The sequence below is a fragment of the Meriones unguiculatus genome, chromosome 15 (genome assembly GCF_030254825.1).
Source record: "Meriones unguiculatus strain TT.TT164.6M chromosome 15, Bangor_MerUng_6.1, whole genome shotgun sequence".
NCBI classification, from domain to species: domain Eukaryota; kingdom Metazoa; phylum Chordata; class Mammalia; order Rodentia; family Muridae; genus Meriones; species Meriones unguiculatus.
The window spans coordinates 1,553,070-1,575,377 of NC_083362.1; the positions used below are offsets into that span (position 1 = coordinate 1,553,070).

The window sequence follows — 22,308 nt, forward strand, 5'->3', positions numbered from 1 at the left end:
TATGTCTCCTGCCATGCTGACTGAGTGAGTCTCTCCTTGAGAATCTCACTGTGGAAAGCTGAGACTCAGATGCCACCAGATGGCGCTGACATTCCACCCTCAAAACTGTAAACAACCTCCAGTACGCATGCGCGGATTGCGTAAGCACGCTAAGCATGCCAAGCCCGAGTCATCAGACGGGGTAAAGAGTGAGCAGCCAATCAGGGTATTGACACGTCACTTAGGTGCGACCAGGGCTTATATAAACAGGGCCACATCGGGCTCTCCCTCTCCTCTCGTCCTTTCATCACTTAACTGTAATAAAGGCTTGTTGCGGAAGGATCCTTGTGCCCGCATGCGTTTCTGCCGGCGAGACAATCACGCTGCTTCCAACATCTGGTGCTGAAACTCGGGAGGCAGGGAGCCTGCCACTGCCCGTGCTGCAAAGGAGAGCCCCCGTTCGCGGGGAGGATTCAGAACCGCAACATTAAGGTTTGTCCTGAAAGACATGTTCGATCTCGATTTATCTCGTTTTTCATTTCAGCTAGCAGAAGCCCTTATGGCCTTCCCTGCTGTGATAGCTGCCATAGCTCTCTTTCTTTTGGTTTCGTGTAAACTTGAGGGCAGCATCGCAAGGAAAGGGATTAGCAAAAGGCTAAGGGTAGGGGAGATGTGAGATGACATGCCAGAAGCAGGACGTGAAAGATTAGGGGCCCCAATGGATAGAAATAGAGACGTCTCTAAGAAAAAAGACCCTTCTGTGGATGTTAAAGTCACGGAAGAGAGAGATAAGGGAAAGAACGCCCTGGGAATAAAAGGTAAAAGGAGAAGAAAAAAACTCAATAAAAAAGCCTCTTTATCCAATAAGATTAAAATTCCCGCTAAATGCCTGGGCGCAGCCATCTTGGCTTTCATCAGAGGCTTCCACATGACTGGCAACTGGGCGCAGCTATCTTGGCTTTGGGAAAAATGGGCGGGACCTTGGGTATATCAGCAGTTTCCATGTGGCCGGCGCCATCTTTAGTTCAGACAAGGAGGCCCCGCCCCACGTGGCCGGCGCCATCTTTGATTCCGGCAAAGAGGCCCTGCCTCCCATGTGCTCTCCACATAATTCATTTAAAGGACTGGTGATTGTTCATTACAAGATGTTTTTTATGCTCTTTTAAGAAAAAAATTCTAGCTGATAGGTTTGGTATGCTAAAATAATTTTTACAGTTTAAAATTGTTCTGTTAAGCAGTTAATTTTAAAGCTTGTTTAATCACTAAAAACTTTTGGTTGTGGGGGATTATAGATGCTCCACAGTGTTTACTGTATCAGCAACACCTAGTGGCTGTACTTGGTGTTGTCAGTCGCAGCCTGCTAATGCTAGCACATGGCCTGCCACCATGATGGTTCAGCAATAAAAAGCACGTAAAGCTGTAGTTTGGCTGCCATGTTTGTTTAGGGTTTCCAGCTGAGTTCAGTTGCATGTGGCCAGCCGCCATACTGGTCCAGAGTTAAAGAGGGTGGAGCTATGAGTTTGCCACCATGTTGTTCAGGTACTGTTCAATTTTAATGCCGTATCCTTTGTTGCAAAAAACCCTGCAGCAATGGGAATTACATATTGCCACTAAAAAGGTCCAAATTTCAAAAGTAGGCTCCTTTCTAGGGACTGTTGTTTATCCGGAACGAATAGTTCCTCAAAAAATAGAAATTCGCAGGGATCATTTACATACCTTAAATGATTTTCAAAAATTATTAGGTGATATAAATTGGCTTAGGCCGTTTTTAAAGATTCCTTCTGCTGAATTAAAACCCCTATTTGATATTTTGGAAGGGGATGCTCATATTTCTTCACCCAGAGCCTTAACACCGGCTGCAAGCCACGCCCTGCGAGTGGTAGAAAACGCTTTACAGGATGCCCAATTAAAACGTGTAGATGAAACTAAGACCTTTGACCTGTGTGTCATTAAAACTAAACATTTACCAACTGCTGTATTATGGCAAGATGGACCCTTAGTGTGGGTTCATCCCAATGCTTCTACAAAAATTATTGAATGGTATCCAGATGCAGTCGCTCAACTCGCACTTCGTGGGTTAAAAACAGCCATTACATGCTTTGGGAAGGAGCCAAAGTCTTTAATAGTGCCTTATACGGCTCACCAAGTTCAGGTATTAACTGCTACCTCTGATACTTGGGCGGTTCTAGTTACCTCCTTTAGTGGTTTAATTGATAATCATTACCCAAGACATCCTATTTTGCAATTTGCTTTAACTCAGGAGGTAGTCTTCCCGCATGTAACCTCCCCAAAACCACTTCGGGATGGACTGGTAGTTTATACAGATGGGTCAAAAACAGGAATAGGAGCTTATGTGGTTAATAATAAAGTTGTTTCTAAGCGATATCATGAGACCTCGCCTTAAATTGTGGAATGTTTAGTAGTGCTAGAAGTTTTGGAAAAATTTCCAGGTCCTTTAAATATTGTTTCTGATTCTAGTTATGTGGTAAATGCAACCAAAATCTTAGAGCCTGCTGGATTGATTAAAGCATCTAACAAGCTTGCAAAAATTTTTCAAAGGATTCAGTTTGCCTTAATTACCAGAAAATCCCCTGTTTTATTACACATATTAGGGCTCATTCCGGTCTACCGGGGCCCATGTCCCATGGAAACGACCTGGCAGATCGAGCCACAAAGATGATTGCATTTGCCCTCCTTTCAAATTTAGAATTGGCTAAGGAGTTTCATAAAAATTTTCATGTTACAGCTGAGACATTGCGTCATCGATTTGACATAACTAGAAAAGAGGCTAGAGATATTGTTACCCAATGTCAAAATTGTTGTCAGTTCTTACCTATGCCTCATGTTGGGATTAATCCCAGAGGAATCCGCCCACTACAAGTGTGACAAATGGATGTTACCCACATTTCATTTTTTGGTAAACTTCAATATTTGCATGTTTCTGTTGATACTTGCTCTGGAGTTATGTTTGCTTCTCCCCTGACTGGAGAAAAGGCAGCCCATGTTATTCAACATTGCCTAGAGGCATGGAGTGCCTGGGTAAAGCCCAAAATTCTAAAAACTGACAATGGGCCGGCCTATACTTCTCAAAAATTTGGACAGTTTTGTCATCAAATGAAAGTAACCCATCTAACGGGTCTCCCATATAACCCTCAAAGTCAGGGTATTATTAAACGTGCTCATCGTACCCTAAAATCTTACTTAATAAAACAAAAGGGAGGAGTCGAGGAGACTCTGCCCTCAGTGCCATGAGTGACCGTTTCCCTGGCACTCTTCACTCTCAATTTTTTAAATTTGGACAGTCAGGGCCAGCTCCCTGGAGGGCACAAGACATGAATGCAGCAGGGAAAAGGCATCATGAATAGAGATCCCATTTCCTCAGCATTCCTGGCATTGATTGCCCTGTCAATGCTTTTCTGCAGGGGCTCAGACTTCCTACTTCTCATATCTGCTTTCTCTGTTTTCCTCCCAGGGCCCGGTGTCCTCAGACCCCTTGACCTGAGCCTGACACAAACTCTCCTGTCCTCCCAGCCAGCTGCACATGGAGATACTCTGAGTCCATCCTACACTCATGGAAGCCGAGGAACAGAGGCTCTGGGTGAGTTTCCTCAGATGGACAGTCAGTCAGGAGAGGGGTTTGGGCTGATTGTCTCGGTCACAACGTGCTTTCTCTCTTTGTTTCTGAGTTTTTAAATTGGGTCTCATGGAGCCCAAGCTGGTCCTTGAACTTGTTATGAAGTTGACCTTGAACTCCTCCAGATGCAGCCGTCTGGGCCTCCCAAGAGCTGGATTACAGGTGTGCACCATCATGCCCCTTCATATGCTGCTGCAGGGAGAATCCTAGTTCTGAGCATGCCAGGCAAGCAAGCACTGTACCAGGGGAACCCTGTCTTTACCCTCAGCAAGGTCTTCGAGGGTGACTCCTGGCCATGAGTTCTTTCCTCCAGGTTCCATCTGCCTTTCCCTCACTGTCTATGGTCTGTGGGTAAAAGGTCAGCTGATGGCTGACTCTCCCAAGGAGGGTCTCGACCTGACAGGATGGCCACATGTTAGCTTCTGTGTCCCAGCACACTCACAGCAGCCCTGGCAGGTTCAGCATGACCCCAGCTGGCCTGTGCTCAGCCCCATTGCTGCCCCCTGCTGGCTCCCTAACCCAAGTCCTGGGCTCTGCTCTGGTTCCAGTCTGGACTAGTTGGATCCCCATGGACACCCTGCTGTGGGTGTGATTTCTGTCCAGGAAGCTGTAGGCAGTCTCCTGCAGTGTGGTCCTGCTTCCCCAAACCAGTGACGGGCCCTCCAGCCATGATGCTTTCCCAGGGGAGGAGACGTTCTGTGGAAGAGCAGCCTGGGGTTCTGGTGTGCACACAGGGGCTTTTGCATACATGTGACCACTGGCAGTGTCAGATTGCAGTGTTGGGACCTGGGTGTATCTCAGAGACAAGTGTGCCCTCATGCCACAGAATAACAAGCAGTGTAATTTGAAATAAACAAACAAAAAACAAAAAATCTTAAGTGCATTTGGTCATATGTGATTATAATTCTAACTTGTGAGAGGCAGAGGCACATGCATCTCTGTGAGTTTGGAGCTAGCCTGGTCTTTAGATCTAGTTTCTCTGTCTCCAGAAAACCAAAACAAAAAACCAAACCAAAACAACAATCCCACATATCAATATACCATCCGGCTGAGCACAGAATCCCAAGGTTGATAGCCAAGGTGGATGGAGTCCCGAGTCTCAGTGTCTGAGGTTGTCCTCTGGGTTTCACATATATGTGCACACACTTGCACACACATGCACTTGCACACACACACACACACACACATCATTCAAGGCTCCTACACAGCTGACCAGCTTGCACAGACTTCCCCAGGCCTCATCCTGAGGGATCCTGGCTGTCCAGGCTCTGTGACTCCTCAGACTGCAGTTCCTGACACTGTCCTCAGCTTCCACACGCTCTGATTTCCACAGCTCTGGATAACACCCAGCTGGGTTATCCCATGACAGCGGGGGGAGAGCACAGGCTCAAGCCTTCCTGTTTCCTTCTGACCCTCCCCCTCCAGACACCTCCTCAACAACACACATTGTAGGCTCTGTGGGCTCTGACCAAGAGATGACCTCAAGGATGACAACTGTTCCCCTGTTCTCCATTCCTGACACACACCTCCATGCACTCTTAGATTTCTCTTCCTGGTGACAGCACACAGGCCGCAGATGGAACCCAAAAACCCACCCAGACTGGGGGTGAGGAGAGTGGAGAGGCCACTGATGATGGTGGGAGGATTGGCTGGTGGTGTGGACAGGGCGCCCAGGCTGCGACTGCAGCTTCACAGCAGCATGGCTGCCCTGCTGCCTTCTCAGGCCTTTCTGTCCCCTAGGTGACCCCATTATGGTCATCTCCCTTCTCTGCTTCCCTGCCTCACCAGCAGCCGGTCCGTGTACTTATCCTCCGAGAGCCCCCAGGGAGAGACTCTGTCCTGGGTCCTGAAGGCCCCGTGAGCAGGACTGGGAGTCCAGCCTGTCACCTGCTGCTGTGGTAGGAGGTTTTCCAGCTTCTGCTGATACCCGAGGCCAGAGCCTTTACACATGTGCCATCGAGTGTGTGCTCAGAGAAAAGGAGGAACTGCCACCTCCATCCTCAGTGTTATATTCACTGCTTAAAAACAAAACCAAACAAGCAAAGGAGGAAACAAGTCTGTTAGCAGGCCAGAAAGACAGGTGCATGGCTTTATCTGAGAACGTGGGAGGCAGATGCAGAGGAGCTCCGAATTCGAGGCCAGCCTGGTCCACACAGCAAGTTCTAGGACAGCCAGAGCCACAGAAGAGACAGACACCTTCTCAAAACCAGAAACAAATGGAGGAAAACCTACAAAACTATTAATAGACACAAAAGGTGTTTACAGACAGCTGGAAAAAAAACTGGTAAGATCTTCAGGTTCTTTGTTTCCAACCAAAGGGGAATTATACCTCCTTTGTGCTGTCTGGAGAATTGGTTTGCTTGTGGTTTGTTTCAAGGCAGGAAATCATGTAGTCGAGGCTGTCCTCCACTCAGTAGGTCCTAAGGAGAGATCCAAATTCATGAGCTTCCCATCTCTGTTCATCATTTAAATTATTAGCCTGGACCTGCTGGTTCTGGTACACACCTTTAATTCCAGCCCTTGGGAAGCAGAGGGAGGCAGCTCTCTCAGTTCAAGGCCAGTTGGTCTATACAGAGAGCTGCAGGACAGCCGGGGCTATATAGAGAAACAATGTGTTGAAAAACCAAGAAATGAAAATAAAGGAAAAGAGAAAGAAAGGAAGAAAAAGAGTTACAGGCCTGTGTCACCAAGTCTGTCTTCCTCCACTTGCCTTCTTCCTGACTTGCTCAGGCCAGAGACACAAACCCAAACTCTGGTAGCCAGGGTAGAACCCAATGTCTGCTCCCCCATGGGACCATAATGTTTTCTTGAGGCAGATCAGAGACCCAGGCTCCCTACCTGTGTCTGACCAGGGGTTCAGCACATACATGTTGGTGAGAATGTTGGTTCTGTGTAAATCCTTGCTGTGGCCCCATTGTGGTATTCCCCTATTGGACAATGGAAAGACCCTGGGAGGTCACATGACCATTTGAGTAACAGCTTTAAGACCCATCCCTTCTCTATGCCCAGCTGCCTGTGGCATGGGGCTGACAAATGGACTCTTTAGATGACTAGACAGACCTTGTTCTTGCCATCCTGCTTGAGTGACCACTTCAGGGATCTCAGAGCAAAGACCACAGAGCTGCCAGGCCCACTGTGACCATGGCTGTGGCTGGGTTCCTCCTCAGCAGGCCTGGGTCCAGTTAGACATGTCCAGACTCTCACAGCTGCCCCAGGAGACTTCACTTTAGCCAGGAGGAGCCTTGGTGAGCTCCCCATGACCCCTCCTGCCTCCAGCTAGTCTTATGGGGTTGGTGCTGCCTCATCCAGGGCTGTGACTGAGGTACATTTGGGTCTTGGGGCTGGAGGAATAAGAGCTGCATTTATGCCTCCCTGTGATTGGCCATCTCTACCAGGCATGGCCAGGAACGACTTCTGCCTGTAAGAGCAGCCTGGTTCCAGTCTTAGGGGAAGTCAGGATGCTGTCCTGGGCCCCAGCATTCTCTTAGGTAGAAGCTGACCCAATGACCATCAAATGTTAGGACACACTAGACTTGGAACAGAAGTATGGTCTCAGGATATAGCCCAGAGGCCAGAATATCAACATGACAGGAAATCAGGAAGTGAGGGCATCTATTTAGACGAGTGAGGAAAGGAAGCCAACATGGGACCCAGGCAGCCATGGTGTGTGGCCTGACGTGGAGCATGAAGGGTGAGGCTGTGGACGAGATGGCAGTGTCAGGCAGTAAGGGAGAGAGGAGGCAGGATTCTCAGGCAGTGGATCTCAGTGTGGACCATGGTCCTTGCCTCTCTCCCTGTGACTTGTGTCCTGGATGCAATCTTCCACTCTCTGAGAGTCCCATATGGGGTGTGTGGGAGCAGGGTCAAAAGAGACTCTGAGAAGGATTTCTGGGAGAAAGACATTTATTAAAAGTGTTATTGACTCCATGAACAGACAGAGAACAGCACAGCCAGGCTCACTGGGCCACAGACAGACAGGATGACCTGGGATCCCAGGACAGGAAATAAGAGCCCACATGGCAGACGTGGGGTTCACTTCTAGCTGTCCAAGGAGGTCTGTTAGCTAAGGACTCACCAACAAGGTCTCCCCAGGTACCTGCATGTGACCCTGAGAGGCAGTCACATTTTCCAGTGTCACTGTTCACTTTGTAACTTTTGTGTCCTCAGGAATCAAAGCCAGGTCAGTAGGCTGGTGGCAGACTCCTCTTCCCACTGAGCTATCTCTCTGACTCACAATATTTTATGTTCATTTACTTATAATTTTAAAATCCATAATTGAAATAAATTTAGAAAAATATTACATCCATGATTTGTCACTAAAGGAATTCTGATGGTTGTAAATACCTGGACTCTCGCTGGTCTAGAACTCACCAATTAGTCTAGAGTAACTGGACATCCAGCCCCATGACTCTGCTTGTCTCTTGCTTGTCCAGGGCTGGGATTACAAGTTCTTGCCCATCTCTGGCTTATGATGTGGGTGCTCAGTGTCTAACTATGGTCCTCCTACCCATGGCCATGCTTCTGTCACTGGACCATCTCTCCAGCCCCTGGCAGGCCTCTCCTAATAAACCTCCCAACCAGCCCCTCAGCTGCTCCATGGGATGACAGGATCTGCTGCCTGGGGTTCAGGCTTCAGTCTGCTGCTGTAGGAGAAGAAACAGTGTCAGTGTGGCAGCCATGCTGGTCCTCCATGCTGCCTCTCAGCTGTTCTCTGTCTTCAGACAACATGAGGGGCTCAGGGCAGCAAACAGCTCTCAGCAGCCAGTCAAGGACAGCTGTGAGAGTCACCAGGCCCTGAAGCCAGTCCTCAGCTGTCCTGCTCCACACAGGGCAAAGCTCTGCTGGTGCCTGAGCCATGGCCATGTCCTGTGTCTCTCTGCTTCCTTCCCTTCACCTCATTTCCCTTCCCTCCTGTGCACTCCCCATGATGCCTTCCTTTTCCCTCCCTGGATCCTGTCTCTCCAGCTTTCCCTCTGAGTGCAGGCTGCTGCCTCCCTGCAGATTCTGCCTCCTGGTTTGAGTCCTAATCAGCCTTCTGCTGTCTCCCAGGCTGCTGGTGTCCCACCTCTCAGCTGCTCTTCTTTCCTGTTGGAGGCTGAGCTCTTCTGCTGCCAGGGGATGCACAGTCAAATCTTTATTTCTGGGTTTCCATCACACCCCACTCCCTCCTCATCTCTGACCCTGTCCTGGGTTTTCCATTCTCCCTCCCTGGTCTTAAATCTACTCTAAACCGTGTCCACACTGGGCTGTCATTTGTCTGTACAAGTCCTTGTTGGGCTTGAACTTCCTTTGTAACTGCAGGGCTTGGAACTGATTCTTTTCTCTATATTTCTGTGCTTGGATTAGGGTGTCTGTCACTGTGTCTCTATTTTTGTTTCTTAGAATACTTGTGAAAGTTAGAAAAGCAATCATTTATCTTTACATAATTGTAATTGTGATGTTAGTAGGGATTGCATTGAATTTTTTGTTTCCTTTTTATTGTAAGGTCATAATGTATAAAATTTTATTCTGGTTCTTGAGAGCTGCTTACTTGGCAAGCTGCTTTGTTATTGAGTATTCAGTGAAAAACATGTTTTCACCCTGGCCTTGAGACAGGTATAAACAAGATGTTTTCCCAAGCTCCTTTAACTTGTTTGTGTGTCCTTGGACCATTTCTGCTTTACAGAGTGTTGGTCTAAGAACACAAGTTTGACTGCTCCATGAACCCCTTCCTTGTGCTAATATAACTTGTTTTCTGTCTATAAAAAGCGGCTGTTGAATGAACTCTGGGCTTCAGTATTTACAGATAGTCCTCTCTAGCTGATCCTTTATTCTTGCTTTATTTCTCTCCATCCTCACTCCCCACTCAGGCACTCTTCAACTTTGCAGCTGTCTCTGGCATCTGGGAATATCTTTACCTGTTTTAGTATTTCCTTCACTATTAAAAAGTTTATTGTCAGGCAGTACACACATGTTTGTGAATATTGGCATATGTGCACACACATGTGCATGGTAGTGGAGAACCCTGGGAACTGTCCTGTAGGAGCTCTCCACCATAGCTCCTGAGACAGGTCTGTCATTGGCTCCGGTCTTCCCAGTAGGTAAAGCACAGTGAGCCCCAGGGATCCCAGTTCTCTGCCTATGTGAGAATCTGCCGACACTTTATGTGGGTGTGGGGAAAGAAATTCATGCCCTTGTGTTTGTGGGTCAAACACTTCACCACTGAGCCATCACACTGGCTGTTTTGTAATTTCACTCAAGAGTGTTATGTTTTCAGAGTACAAATCTTTTGCCTTGTTGAATCTCCTGTCACAATGCTGTATAAACAGTGTTTCCCAATTGTCCCCTGATATAGCAATAAAGCAGTTTACAGCCATTCTAGGAGCAAGGGAGAGAAGAGGGCTGGACCTTTTGCCAGCCAGTTGAAGAAAATATAGAGGAAGAAGTAGGGTATTAAACCAGTAGAATGAGAGACAGGCAGATGTCCAGGAGGGACCAGGAGAGAGCTCAAGAAGGAAAGCTACAAAATGCAAATATCTCTGGGATGTTAACTGGTAGGAAACTAGATTAGTGTAAAGGATTTAGAATTGAGCAACAACTGCTCAGTTCTTGTGTTGTGAAGCTTATTATTAAACAAATGTAATAGAGTCTTAATCCTTTGTATGATACCCGGGTTAAGACAATAGTGAAAAACAAACAGTTTTATAAAAATATCTTTAACCTTGCCTCTTTTTGAGTCTTCAGGTTCTTCCTTCACATTGTCTTTTTATTTGTGAGTCTATTGCACACCATGCTCTCAACATCTACTATATCACATATCCCCAACTCACTCAGGTGTCTATTTTCCTAGGTTTCCCTTCCTGTGAGGTGTTGTCCCTGAATGCTGGTTTCCCTGAGACCACAGCTCCTTCCCAGTGAGCAGCTGGCCCTGAGGCTGCTGAATGCCTCCTTGCAGGCCTTTAGAGAAGGCTCTGTGTTCACCTGCATTTGCTCCTCTGACACTCAGCTGGTCTCTTAGGAGAACAGGCCAGAGTCAGTCCTTGTTGAGTTCACCTACCTTTCCCTCTTACTGTTTTCTTTCCGTTCCCTGCACAAGCCCTTCTCCATCCCCCACAGCTGAGAACACTACTAGTGGGGACACTCATGTGAAGGCCTGTCCTGGACACTCACCTTTTCTTCCACCAGAGGAAGATCAGCAACACAGTGATGGCAGTTATGAGCACTGCCTTGGTCACCACCATCCTGATCATGGCTCCCAGGATCACCAGTGAAGGGCTCCTCTTACCCTCTGTGTCCCTGCTTCCCGCTGTGGTGACTGCAGAGGAGAGGGTGGAGGGGCTCCTCATGGTGGTGCTGCCTGCTGGGGAGAGGTGAGAAGTGAGCACATCCTCCTGGAGGAGGGAGGGAGGGATGAGTGTCACCTCTGTCTCCTCTGTGGATGGGAGCAGCTGCCAGAAGTTCCCACAGAGACGGGAGTAAATGCTGAAGGCTGAGGCTCAGGACAGCAAGCTCAAATGCACACTCCCCACTGTCCTGGCTGTGTTCTCAGATTTCCATTTGGTTCCAGATAACTAAGTCATAGAAACACAGGGACTTTTGACATAAATGTGTGTAACACACAGCTATTATTAGTCCATAGAGGGCTTGTTGCTCATGCCTTGGCATCTCAGTTTAATACTTCATGTTCACATGAAGAGCCAGGTGAGGAGGAAATGACTCTTAGCTCAAGAGGCAGAGGCAGAGGCAAATAGATGTCTGTGAGTTCAAAGCCAGCCTGGTGTAGGTATGTAGTTCCACAGCACACAGAGCTGAGTGAGCTGTAATCCCAGAACTGAAAAGGAGGAGACAGGCGCGGCCCTGATCTCATTAGCCAGCCCACCTAGTCTCCATGTCAATCTTGAAGCCAGCAAGAGAGCCTGTCCCCAAAAATAATGTGTGTGGCACCTGAGGCCCTCCTCTAACCTCCACATGAAGTAATGTGCACAAATGAACACACAGAGAGAGACACACACACATACACAGTGACACAGATATACACATACACACACACAGAGACACACACACAGACTCACACACACCCCTGACTTAACAGACCCACGTGTCCACACACACTGTAAACTTGAAAATGTGTATTAGAAAATACGTTATTTTAGCTGGACATGTATTACTCAGTGTGAAGTCAGGTACATTCCTTTGCTCTTAAACATTACTGCAGATTACATCCTCAATATTTACCTATCTGGAAATTTTAGAGCAGAGGTTCTCAGTCTGTGGGTCACTCCCCTGCAGGGGTGCAAATCAGGCATTCTGCATATCAGATATTTACACTATGATTCATAACAGTAGAAATATTACAATTATCCAGTAATAATGACACAGTTTTCTTCTTTGGGTCATCACAGTGTGAGGAATGTGTTACAGGGTCTCAGCACTAGGAGGGTGTGAACTGCTGACCTAGACCATGAAACTGCTCCTTTTCTCCCTTCCTTGGCAGCTGCAGGCTGCACAGAGTACTGTGCTGTGGGCATCCTCTCATGTGTGAGCCAGCCTCTAATGTTGGCACTAGGAGGCAGGGGCCAGGCAGATTTCTGAGTTCAAGTTTGGCCTTGTCTATACAGTTTTAGGAGAGACATGGCTAAGTGGTTTAAGGTTGCCTTATAAAAATATTATAATAATACTAGAAATAATCCCCCAAACTTAAAAGACAACAGAAAAAGAGCCACAGATCAAGGTCGAGATAAACACCACAGCTCGTGGTCCCCAGCTCCTGTGGGCCATGTGTAGGACACAGTGTCAAGGCTGCTCCTCAGGGCTCCATGTGCAGAGGACACAGTTACTTCTGCATCAAGGACCACAAGGACTCAGAGCAGCCTCAGCCTGAAAATGGGGACATGTTACTGCAGAGCCTGAGGGCTTGTGTGGGTAAGGTGAGGGAAGGAGGGTAGAGGGGTGCTGTGACATGGAGAGGAGACAAGGGGTCTGTAAGGAGAGGTGACAGACTTGTCCTGTGCAGCTAAGAGTGAAAATGACACTGAGGTGACTGGGGTCAGTTTCCACCTGGACAGAGGACACCAAGGACATCCAGTGGGACCTACTGTGTGTGTTCTGGGCTTAGGCTGGAACTGTGATGAGATCTGCACACAGGGACTAATGGGAGGCCTGACACAGGCCCAGGAGAGTCAGGGACATCCTGGAGGAGTTAATCCCCCTTGAAGCCATGGGAAATGGCTATGGGCAGGACTGCAGGGTTAGATTGGGAACAAGGGAGTGAGTTGTGAGTGAGGCAGCTGCTGAAGCTTAGAGTGGGGTGTTGTTCTTCTTAAGAGAGAATGTCAGACAAGGCAGAAGAGGAAGCAAAGGCGTGTCACAGCTATGAGAAACAATGCTGTTGACAGAGATGTGGGAGAGCCTAGATAAAGGAATATGAAACAAAGCTGAGAGTTGTGGAGCCTGGGGTGACATGTAGGAACAAGGAAGCCAGAGGCATCAAAGCCTGAGCCATGGCGCCTCACCACGGATGGTGATGAGTTGGGTGCCATCATATGACTCCAAAATCTTTAAGCCTTCTGTTGACTGCAGATGAACTCTACAGAAATACATGCCTTCGTCATCCTCCTGAAGGTTCAGGATTCTGAGGACTCCAGATTTCTGACCCTGTGTCCAGTTCAGGGTGAGCCTATATGAAACCTAAGGTGGAGTTGTAGATAAATTCCCCATGGAAGTGCTTCCATCTCCAGGCTATGCTTATCTGAGGATCCTTTGCCAACTCCCAGGGGAATTAGAGGGAGAATGGTGTCTTATTTGAGAAGCCCTGGACACCAGAGAGATGTCCTGGCTGGTTCACCCATAGGTATTTTCTCTGTTGGATCCCGCTGAGTTCCCTGGGAAGGATGGGAGAATCTGACGTCAAGCAGGGGATGGAAAGGACAACCCAGAGCCTCCTGAGCCTTCATCACAGACGGGTGTGGATCAAGGGCAGGACTGTCCCTAGAGCTGTTGGGACAGGAGAGACAGGGGAGGTTGCATCATACTCACTCTGAGGGATGAGCTGTCTCTTGGGCAGAGAGGCCTGGCTGGCTCCTCTAGCAGACCCCTGTCCACATGAGAGCCCAATCTTCCCAGCCCTTTATCCATTCCTCTGGTTCAGTCCCTGCTAGTGAGGTCCCCACACTCACCAGCTTGCAGACACACTGCTGTTAGGAGCAGAAGCAGGGTGTAAGCCATGGCCAGAGTCCCTCCAGGAAATGAGAGCAGCTGAGCCAGAACTCAGGACACTCTGTGGAAGGTCCTTGGTGTTGCTGAGGAGAGAATCAGTGTAACTTGACCACACATTTCCCTGGGCCTTTTATATGGATGACTAAGAGGCAGCAGGACCTCTCTATCTCTACTTTCCTGTGGCCTGGGACTTCCTTTATCAATTTGGCTACTGATTTTCCATATACCAGAAGTTCCTCCCTGTGCTCATTGATAATGTGGCTGTGCCTTTGAATCCTGGCCCCATTTTTAGTGGTGACTTATGGTCTTCCCATTGCCATGTTGGCTTCTCTTCTCCAACCTTGAGCTCCTGTTTGCCCAGCACTTCATATACACCATGCTGTCCATCCCTCCTAAACTCTGCCTTCCCTCCCCACTCTCCCATCCCTTCTGTCTTGCTAGTTCTCTGTGTGTCTCAGGCTCTCTCCCATGTAGAGGAAGAGGCTGCCAGAACCAGCCTACTCCCTTTCAGGGAGAGAAGAGATGACCCATGTCTCTGACCAGTTGAGCCTAATGCTTCACTAAGAGATGCTGATGAAGGTGGTGCTGGAATGCATTCTACCTCAGTCCCCAAGTCTAGGACTGAACTTATTCTGCTCTTTGACCCCTTCCTGTTCTTCAGTGACCCCTTATAATCCTCAGGCTGCACCAAGGCTTGGTGGACCCTCTCCAAACTGACCTGTTTTCTACTGTCCAGTTCACAATGTCCTTAGGCTTTGTAACTTCATAGGTGACAGTCTCCCTGACCCAGGCAGTGATTCTGGAGCTTGTCCTGTGTCTGCAAGACCCTTGTTGCCCTCCTACCTACAGAGGAAGCCCTGGCTCAGGAACTGCAGCATCAAATGGCAGGTCAGAAGGGACTGTAGTCTCAGTAGGCTTTGTAGGCTTCCACTCAGCACAGAGGCCTCAGCCTGGCTACAAGGCTTCACTCAGCCTCACCTCAAAGACTAGGGCAAGGTGCCACCTTCCATCTCTCTCTAGACATGACTCCTTTTAGCTGTGGTAATTCCAGAAACTTCTTTAGACTATGAACTAACAAGGCTCAGTGTGTCATTCATGACACACTGCTTGGGACATTTCTCAGAGTGGACACAGCTGGTTTGTGGCTTGGGTGGAGATGTGCGAGTTGGGGAGAGAGGCTGTGGTGGCCTCAGGGGTAGTTCTGTAGAAATCATACCTTTCCCCATGATACAGTGCAGTCATTTCTCTGAAGGGCAGTAAGACATGATTGCACCAGAGCAAGTGGCATCATTTTCCTGCGTGACAAGTGTAGTGTTAACTTCCCATTTCTTCTGCGTTCCTGGCATTCATTGCCTTCTCCATGCTTCCCTGCAGCCCACCTCTTGAGAGGATCAAAGTTAAAATTAGAGTCTTAGGGCAGCATGCCTTTGGTCCTGGATAAAAGTTGAGAACCAGGTTCATTGAGACATGTCTGGCCTGCTACATGTAGTAATCAGACTCACCACATTCCTTTCTGCACTTAAGAGATACCATTTCCTGGCAACCTACCCAGATAGGGCCTAGCTTGTGACCACAGACTGTGCTAATCACTCTTCTTTCTTGGCAACCGCTAATCAGCACACTGTAGGCATTGTTTTTCATCAGATATCCTCCAGATGGCTGGACCAGAACTGATTATGGTTTTGGTGCTTAAAATAAGCCAGTTATCTTAAAGGACATGAACCCCTTACCCAGTCACAAAATGTCAAGTCTTGGAAACTCCTGCTTGAGTCTTTTTCTCTTTAAAAAGCTAGTTTCCCTTGGATCTGTACTCCTCTCCCATTTTGATAGGAAGGTTTGCGACCCTGGCTTGAGCTTGTATCAAATAAACCCTTGTGTTTAGCTATGGACTCAACTCCTGGTGCTTTTGGAGTCTCAAAATCTAGGCACAACATTTGGAGGTTCCACTGAGATTCTGAGATTTCCCAGGCCCCCAGGACCTCAATTTGGAGGGTCTTGTACCAGGTGGTGAGTCTCTGTGTAGTGTCTGTGTCTTGTATCTACTGTCATGTTGGTTCTGCTGAAAAGCCTTGAGGTGTTGGTTTACATGGCAAGATGTGGCTAGGAACATGATCAAGAGTTACAACTGTGGGGGTCAAGGGAGACATCTCTGGACCTGGGGTGGGCGAGGAATCCTACCTGTCTGTTTTGGTGGATGTGGAATCCCACCGTCAGTTGGAGAATTTTGGTGGACCTGGAATTCCACATGGTGGACGAGAAAGCACACTGCCAGTTACTCTCCTCTCTGTGCTTTTGGTATCCAAGGCAGGGAGGCCATGGCAGGAGTCTGTGAGTCTGAGCTTTTGGATCCACTTGTGTTTCCAATCACAGAACGGCTACACAGCTATTTTGTTAGTGTTTGTCTTTCTATTTTGTTCCTTGGGTTTGTGTGTCTTTGTATTGGACTGTGAGGGCTGCTATGGGACAGACTTCTTCAAACCCCTCCTTGTTCCTCCCTCCCCTGTCCCCTGTGCAATTTTCCTCTGTACCATTTTGCACTGCAGGGGGATTTGTGGGTGCTCCTGTGGCATGCTCTGGCGTTGGTAAATATGGGATGGGTGGGTATGTGAGGGTGGGCCTGGAAATGAAATTTTCTGAGACTGCTTCTACCAGCTTGATGCTACAGAGCACACCATCATTGCAGCGACCAGATAATCCCAGTGGTAACAGCCTTGCCCTGAGCAGAACAGCACCTGCCCAATCCAAAGGCTAAGGGAGCCACGGTCTTGGCACCTCTGCCACTGCTCTATGGTTCCTGGTCTGGCAGGCTGGTATAGATGGATGGAGTAAGACCAGACAGCTGTGTACTGTGGTGACTTTATCTTCCCCATGCTCCCAACGCTACAGGCTGGGGAACCTCTGGTCATTAGTGGGAGCACTTGCAATGAAACAGGTTGAGAACAGCCAAGAGCTGGGCAGGCTACACGAGCTTGCCCAGGATAATGGAACAAAGTGCTTGAAATTATGGCTGGGTGGAGTAAGAAAAGTTGTATGGCTGTTTAAATGTATGTATGGCCATTACAAGTTTATCTCTGACTGATCATAAATGGTTAATATGCTCTGTATGTCTTGGTCATAGATGAACACTTATTGCATATGTTTAAAGGTTAAATTCAAACTCTTGGTTAAAACATATGTGTGTGTGTATACATATATTTGTAAGATCTATAGAAACACAGATGTTTTTAAATATCAACCATGTGGCCTGTCATGTGATGTGACTCTGCCATCTTATTTGGTATGGGGTAGAGCAGAAGAAAAAAAAAGAACCTCTTAGTCATAATGAATTTTGTTTATCATCCTATTTCCTTTTAGACTAAGAAGACAACTCTCATTTTAAATTGGTATTGATCTTAGAGATTGGATTGGTGGCACTGGTAAAATTTTGACTTTTAAAATTATGGTTATGCTTTGTGACTTTACTCCCAAAAAGGGTACTTTCTTTTGATATTGCAAAAATAGATGTCTTCTAAAAATGAGTTTAATGCTATGAAACATTTTTATGCACATAAGGTATTTTATAGTAACGTCTTCATGGATTTTACTTATATACGTATGTAGAGAATTCAGGATTGTGTTTTTCAGCATGCTGTGTGTGTGATTCAGCCCTGGTTTGTAATGGTCTATTCACATTAATGGGTTGATTTGCAGTGTGTGCCTGGCCACCAGTTCCTGAGGGAACAGATTAATGCTGTTTCTTTCTGGGTGATAGGTTTGGTAAGACCAGAAGAGTCCAAATACAGTTTAAAATAGTTCTATACTGTTCTGTTATGCACAGTACCTGATTGAAAGTTTTGCTTTTATTTTAGTTCAGGAATACATGCTAAAGCTATGCTAATGACTGCAGTTGGTTACAAACTGAGGTTTAGCTAGTCTCTCGTTTATGTTTTTAAGGTTAAGCCTAGGATGGGTAATTATAGAGTTTGCCTATGTAGATCTACTTGAAATAGATATGGTCCTAAAATACTTATCTAAGGAATATGCCAGAATTAGAGATAATGGTGTTCTGTTCTACAGGATGTAATTGAGAGTGGATAACTAAATGTGGACAAAGAGTAACTCATATGCTGGCCCTCTAGCTTGTCAGGGAACTGTGGAAGATGGCAAGTGAGCACTGTACCAGAGGGACCCCGTCTTTACCCTCAGTAAGGTCTGCGATGGTGACCCCTGGCCATGAGTTTACTCCCCCAGGTTCTATCTGTGTTTCCCTCACTGTCTGGGGCCTGTGGGTAAAAGGTCAGCTGATGGCTGACTCTCCCAAGGAGGGTCTGGACCTGACAGGATGGCCACATGTCAGTTCTGTGTCCTAGCACACTCACAGCAGCCCTGGAAGGTTCTGCAGGACCCCAGCTGCCCTGTGCTCAGCCCCACTGCTGCCCCCTGCTGGCTCCCTAACCCAAGTCCTGGGCTCTGCTCTGGTTCCAGTCTGGACTAGTTGGATCCCCATGGACACCCTGCTGTGGGTGTGATTTCTGTCCAGGAAGCTGTGGGCAGTCTCCTGCAGTGTGGTCCTGCTTCCCAAACCAGTGACTGGGCCCTGCAGCCATGATGATTTCCCAGGGGAGGGGACGTTCTGTGGAAGAGCAGCCTGGGGTTCTGGTGTGCACACAGGGGCTTTTGCATATATTTGACCACGGGGAGTGTCAGACTGCAGTGTTGGGACCTCGGTGTGTCTCAGGTACAAGTGTGTCCTCATGCCACAGAATAGCAAGTAAATGTAATTTGAAAAATAAACCTTAAGTGTGATTGGTCATATGGGACTACAAATCTAACTTGTGAGATGCAGAGGTACATGGATCTCCGAGTTTGGAGCTAGCCTTGCTATAGATCCAGCTTCTCTGTCTCCAGAAAACCAAAACAAAAAACCAAACAAAAACAACAAGCCCCCACATCAATATACCATTCGGCCCATCACAGAATCCCAAGGTTGACTGCCAAGTGGATGGAGTCCCGAGTCTCAGTGACTGAGGTTGTCCTCTGGGTTACACATGTATGAGCACACAAATCATTGAAGGCTCCTACACATTTGATTAGCTGTCACAGTCCTCATCCTTGGTGAACATGGATGCCCAGGCCAGGCTCTGTGACTCCTCACATTCTAGTTCCCGACAGTGTCCTGCAGAGGACTGTGCCACCATGGCCGGCTTCCTCTACTCACATTCTTCCTGACTGACTCAGGCCAGGGACACAAACTCAAACCCTGGTACCAGGTGAGAACCCAATGTCTGCTCCCCAGTAGGACCATAATGTTTTCTTGAGGCATTTCAGAGTCCCAGTCTCCCTACCTGTGTCTGACCAGGGGTTCAGCACCTGTTGACTATGTTGGTTCTGTGTAAATCCTTGCTGTGGCCCCATTGTGGTTTTCCTCTATTGGACAGTGAAAAAGAACCTGTTAGGTCACATGACCATTTGAGCAACGGCTTTACTACCTCCAGAGATGCTCCTGTGATTGGCAATGACTTGGTCCAGGGCTGTGACTGAGGTACAATTGGGTCTTGGGGCTGGAGGAATAAGAGCTGCATTTATGCCTCCCTGAGATTGGCCATCTCTACCAGGCATGGCCAGGAACGACTTCTGCCTGTAAGAGCAGCCTGGTTCCAGTCTTATGGGGCAGTCAGGATGCTGTCCTGGGCCCCAGCATTCTCTTAGGTAGAAGCTGACCCAATGACCATCAAATGTTAGGACACACTAGACTTGGAACAGAAGTATGGTCTCAGGATATAGCCCAGAGGCCAGAATATCAACATGACAGGAAATCAGGAAGTGAGGGCATCTATTTAGACGAGTGAGGAAAGGAAGCCAACATGGGACCCAGGCAGCCATGGTGTGTGGCCTGATGTGGAGCATGGAGGCTGAGGCTGTGGACGAGATGCCAGTGTCAGGGAGTAAGGGAGAGAGGAGGCAGGATTCTCAGGCAGTGGATCTCAGTGTGGACCATGGTCCTTGCCTCTCTCCCTGTGACTTGTGTCCTGATACAATCTTCCACTCTCTGAGAGTCCCATATGGGGTGTGTGGGAGCTGGGTCAGAAGAGACTCTGAGAAGGATTTCTGGGAGAAAGACATTTATTAAAAGTGTTATTGATTCCATGAACAGACAGAGAACAGCACAGCCAGGCTCTCTGGGCCACAGACAGACAGGATGACCTGGGATCCAAGGACAGGAAATCAGAGCCCACATGGCAGACGTGGGGTTCACTTCTAGCTGTCCAAGGATGGATGTTCCCAGCCCCATCCTGCAGCCATGTGCTCTGATTCCCAGGCAAGAGGCAGGGAAGGGGGTGGGAAGCAGGGTGTGAGGCCACCAGTCACTACTGTGATGTCAGCTCCCCTCCCTGGTGAGAGATCCTGGCACCTGGAGGTCTGTTAGCTGAGGACTCACCAACATTGTCTCTCACCAGGCACCTGTGTGTGACCATGAGAGGGAGTCACTCTTTCCACAGTCACTGTTCACTTTGTAACTTTTGTGTCCTCAGGAATCACAGCCAGGTCAGCGTACTGGTGGGAAGCTCCTCTTCCACCTGAGCTATCTCACTGACTCCCAATATTTTATGTCAATTTATTTATAATTTTAAAATTCATAATTGAAATAAATTTAGAAAAATGTTACGTCCATGATTTGTCACCAGAGGAATCTTCATGGTTTTAAATACCTGGACTCTCATTGGCCTGAAACTCACCAATTAGTCTAGAGTAGCTGGACATCCAGTCCCATCACTCTGCCTGTCTCTTGCTTGTCGAAAGCTGTATTACAAGTTCATGCCCATCCCTGGCTTATAATATGGGTGCTCAGGGCCTAAACTATGGTCCTTCTCCCCATGCGCAATGCTTCTATGACTGGACCATCTCTCTGGCCCCTGGCAGGCCTCTCCTAATAAACCTCTCTCCTCCTTTCATCACTTGACTGTAATAAAGCCTGTTGCAGAAGGATCCTTGTGTCCGTGTGCGTTCTTGCTGGCGAGACGATCATGCGGCTTTCAACATCTGGTGCCGAAACCCGGGAACGAACCACCCGGAAAGCAGGGAGCCTGCCACCGCCGGTATCGAGGAGAGCCCCCATTTGCGGGAAGGATTCAGAACTGCAACATCGAGGTTAATCCTGAGAGGCATGTTTGATCTTGATTTATCTCATTTTTCATTTCAGCTAGCAGAAGCCCTTATTGCCTTCCCTGTTGTGACCGTTGCCCTCGTCCTCTTTCTTTTGGTTTCGTACAAGCTTGAGGGCAGCCTCGGAAGGGAAGAGATTAACAAAAGGCTAAGAGTAGGCACTAAGGGAGTGTTAGAGGAGATACAAGACGGCATGTCAGAAACAGAACTTGACAAAAGATTAGGGGCCCCAATAGATAGAAATAAAGGCATCTCTAAGAAAAAAGGCCCTTCTGGGGATGTTAAAGCCACAGAAGCGAGAGGTAAGGGAAAGAACGCCCTGGGAGAGAAAGGTAAAAGGAGAAGTAAAAACCCAAAAGAAAAGCCTCTTTATCCAATAAAATTAAAATTCCCGCTAAATGCCTGGGCGCAGCCATCTTGGCTTTGGGAAAAATGGGCGGGACCTTGGGGTATATCAGAGATTTCCATGTGGCCGGCACCATCTTTAGTTCGGACAAGGAGGCCTCGCCCCACATGGCTGGCGCCATCTTTGATTCGGGCAAGGAGGCAGCAGTTAATTCTAAAGCTTGTTTAATCACTAAGAACTTTTGGTTGTGGGGGATTATAGATGCTCCACAGTGTTTACTGTATCAGCACCACCTAATGGCTGTACTTGGTGTTGTCAGTCGCAGCCTGTGCTAATGCTAGCACATGGCCTGTCACCATGATGGTTCAACAATGAAAAGCACGTAAAACTGTAGTTTGGCTGCCATGTTTGTTTAGGGTTTCCAGCTGAGTTCCGTTGCACGTGGCCAGCCGCCATACTGGTCTGGAGATAAAGAGGGTGGAGCCACGAGTTTGCCACCATGTTGTTCAGGTACTGTTCAATTTTAATGCCATATCCTTTGTTGCAAAAAACCCTGCAACAATGGGAATTGCATATTGCCACTGAAAAGGTCCAAATTTCAGAAGTAGGTTCCTTTCTCGTCTCAGGAACCACGTCGGGATGGACTGGTGGTTTATACAGATGGGTCAAAAACTCAAAAACAGGAGTGGGAGCTTATGTGGTTAATAATAAAGTTGTTTCTAAGCAATATCATGAGACCTCGCCTCAAATTGTAGAATGTTTAGTAGTGCTAAAAGTTTTGGAAAAATTTCCAGGTCCTTTCAATATTGTTTCTGATTCTAGTTATGTGGTAAATGCAACCAAAATCTTAGAGCCTGCTGGATTGATTAAAGCGTCTAGCAAGCTTGCAAAATTTTTTCAAAGGATTCAGTTTGCCTTAATTACCAGAAAATCCCCTGTTTTTATTACACATATTAGGGCTCATTCCGGTCTACTGGGGCCCATGTCCCGTGGAAACGACCTGGCAGATCGA

At 47.7% G+C, this 22,308-nt stretch overlaps 2 long non-coding RNA genes across 5 annotated transcripts in view; one reads left to right on the plus strand and one right to left on the minus strand.

The window, feature by feature from the left end:
• The first annotated feature begins 234 nt into the window (after nucleotides 1-234).
• LOC110556757 (uncharacterized) overlaps nucleotides 235-22,308 on the plus strand; it is a 60,628-nt gene continuing 38,554 nt past the window's right edge. For 3 of the 4 annotated variants that reach the window (XR_009586358.1, XR_009586359.1, XR_009586357.1), the window contains exons 1-2: nucleotides 235-471; nucleotides 3,452-3,577. This is a non-coding gene — a long non-coding RNA (uncharacterized LOC110556757). Of the gene's footprint in view, nucleotides 472-3,451; nucleotides 3,578-20,758; nucleotides 20,954-22,308 lie in introns of all 4 variants that reach the window. The other variant, XR_009586360.1, reaches the window with a different exon arrangement.
• LOC110556756 (uncharacterized) lies at nucleotides 10,865-14,780 on the minus strand. The gene is made up of 3 exons (XR_002476903.2): nucleotides 14,526-14,780; nucleotides 13,768-13,890; nucleotides 10,865-10,952 (listed from the first exon to the last, which is right to left on the minus strand). It is a non-coding gene; the product is annotated as an uncharacterized LOC110556756 (long non-coding RNA).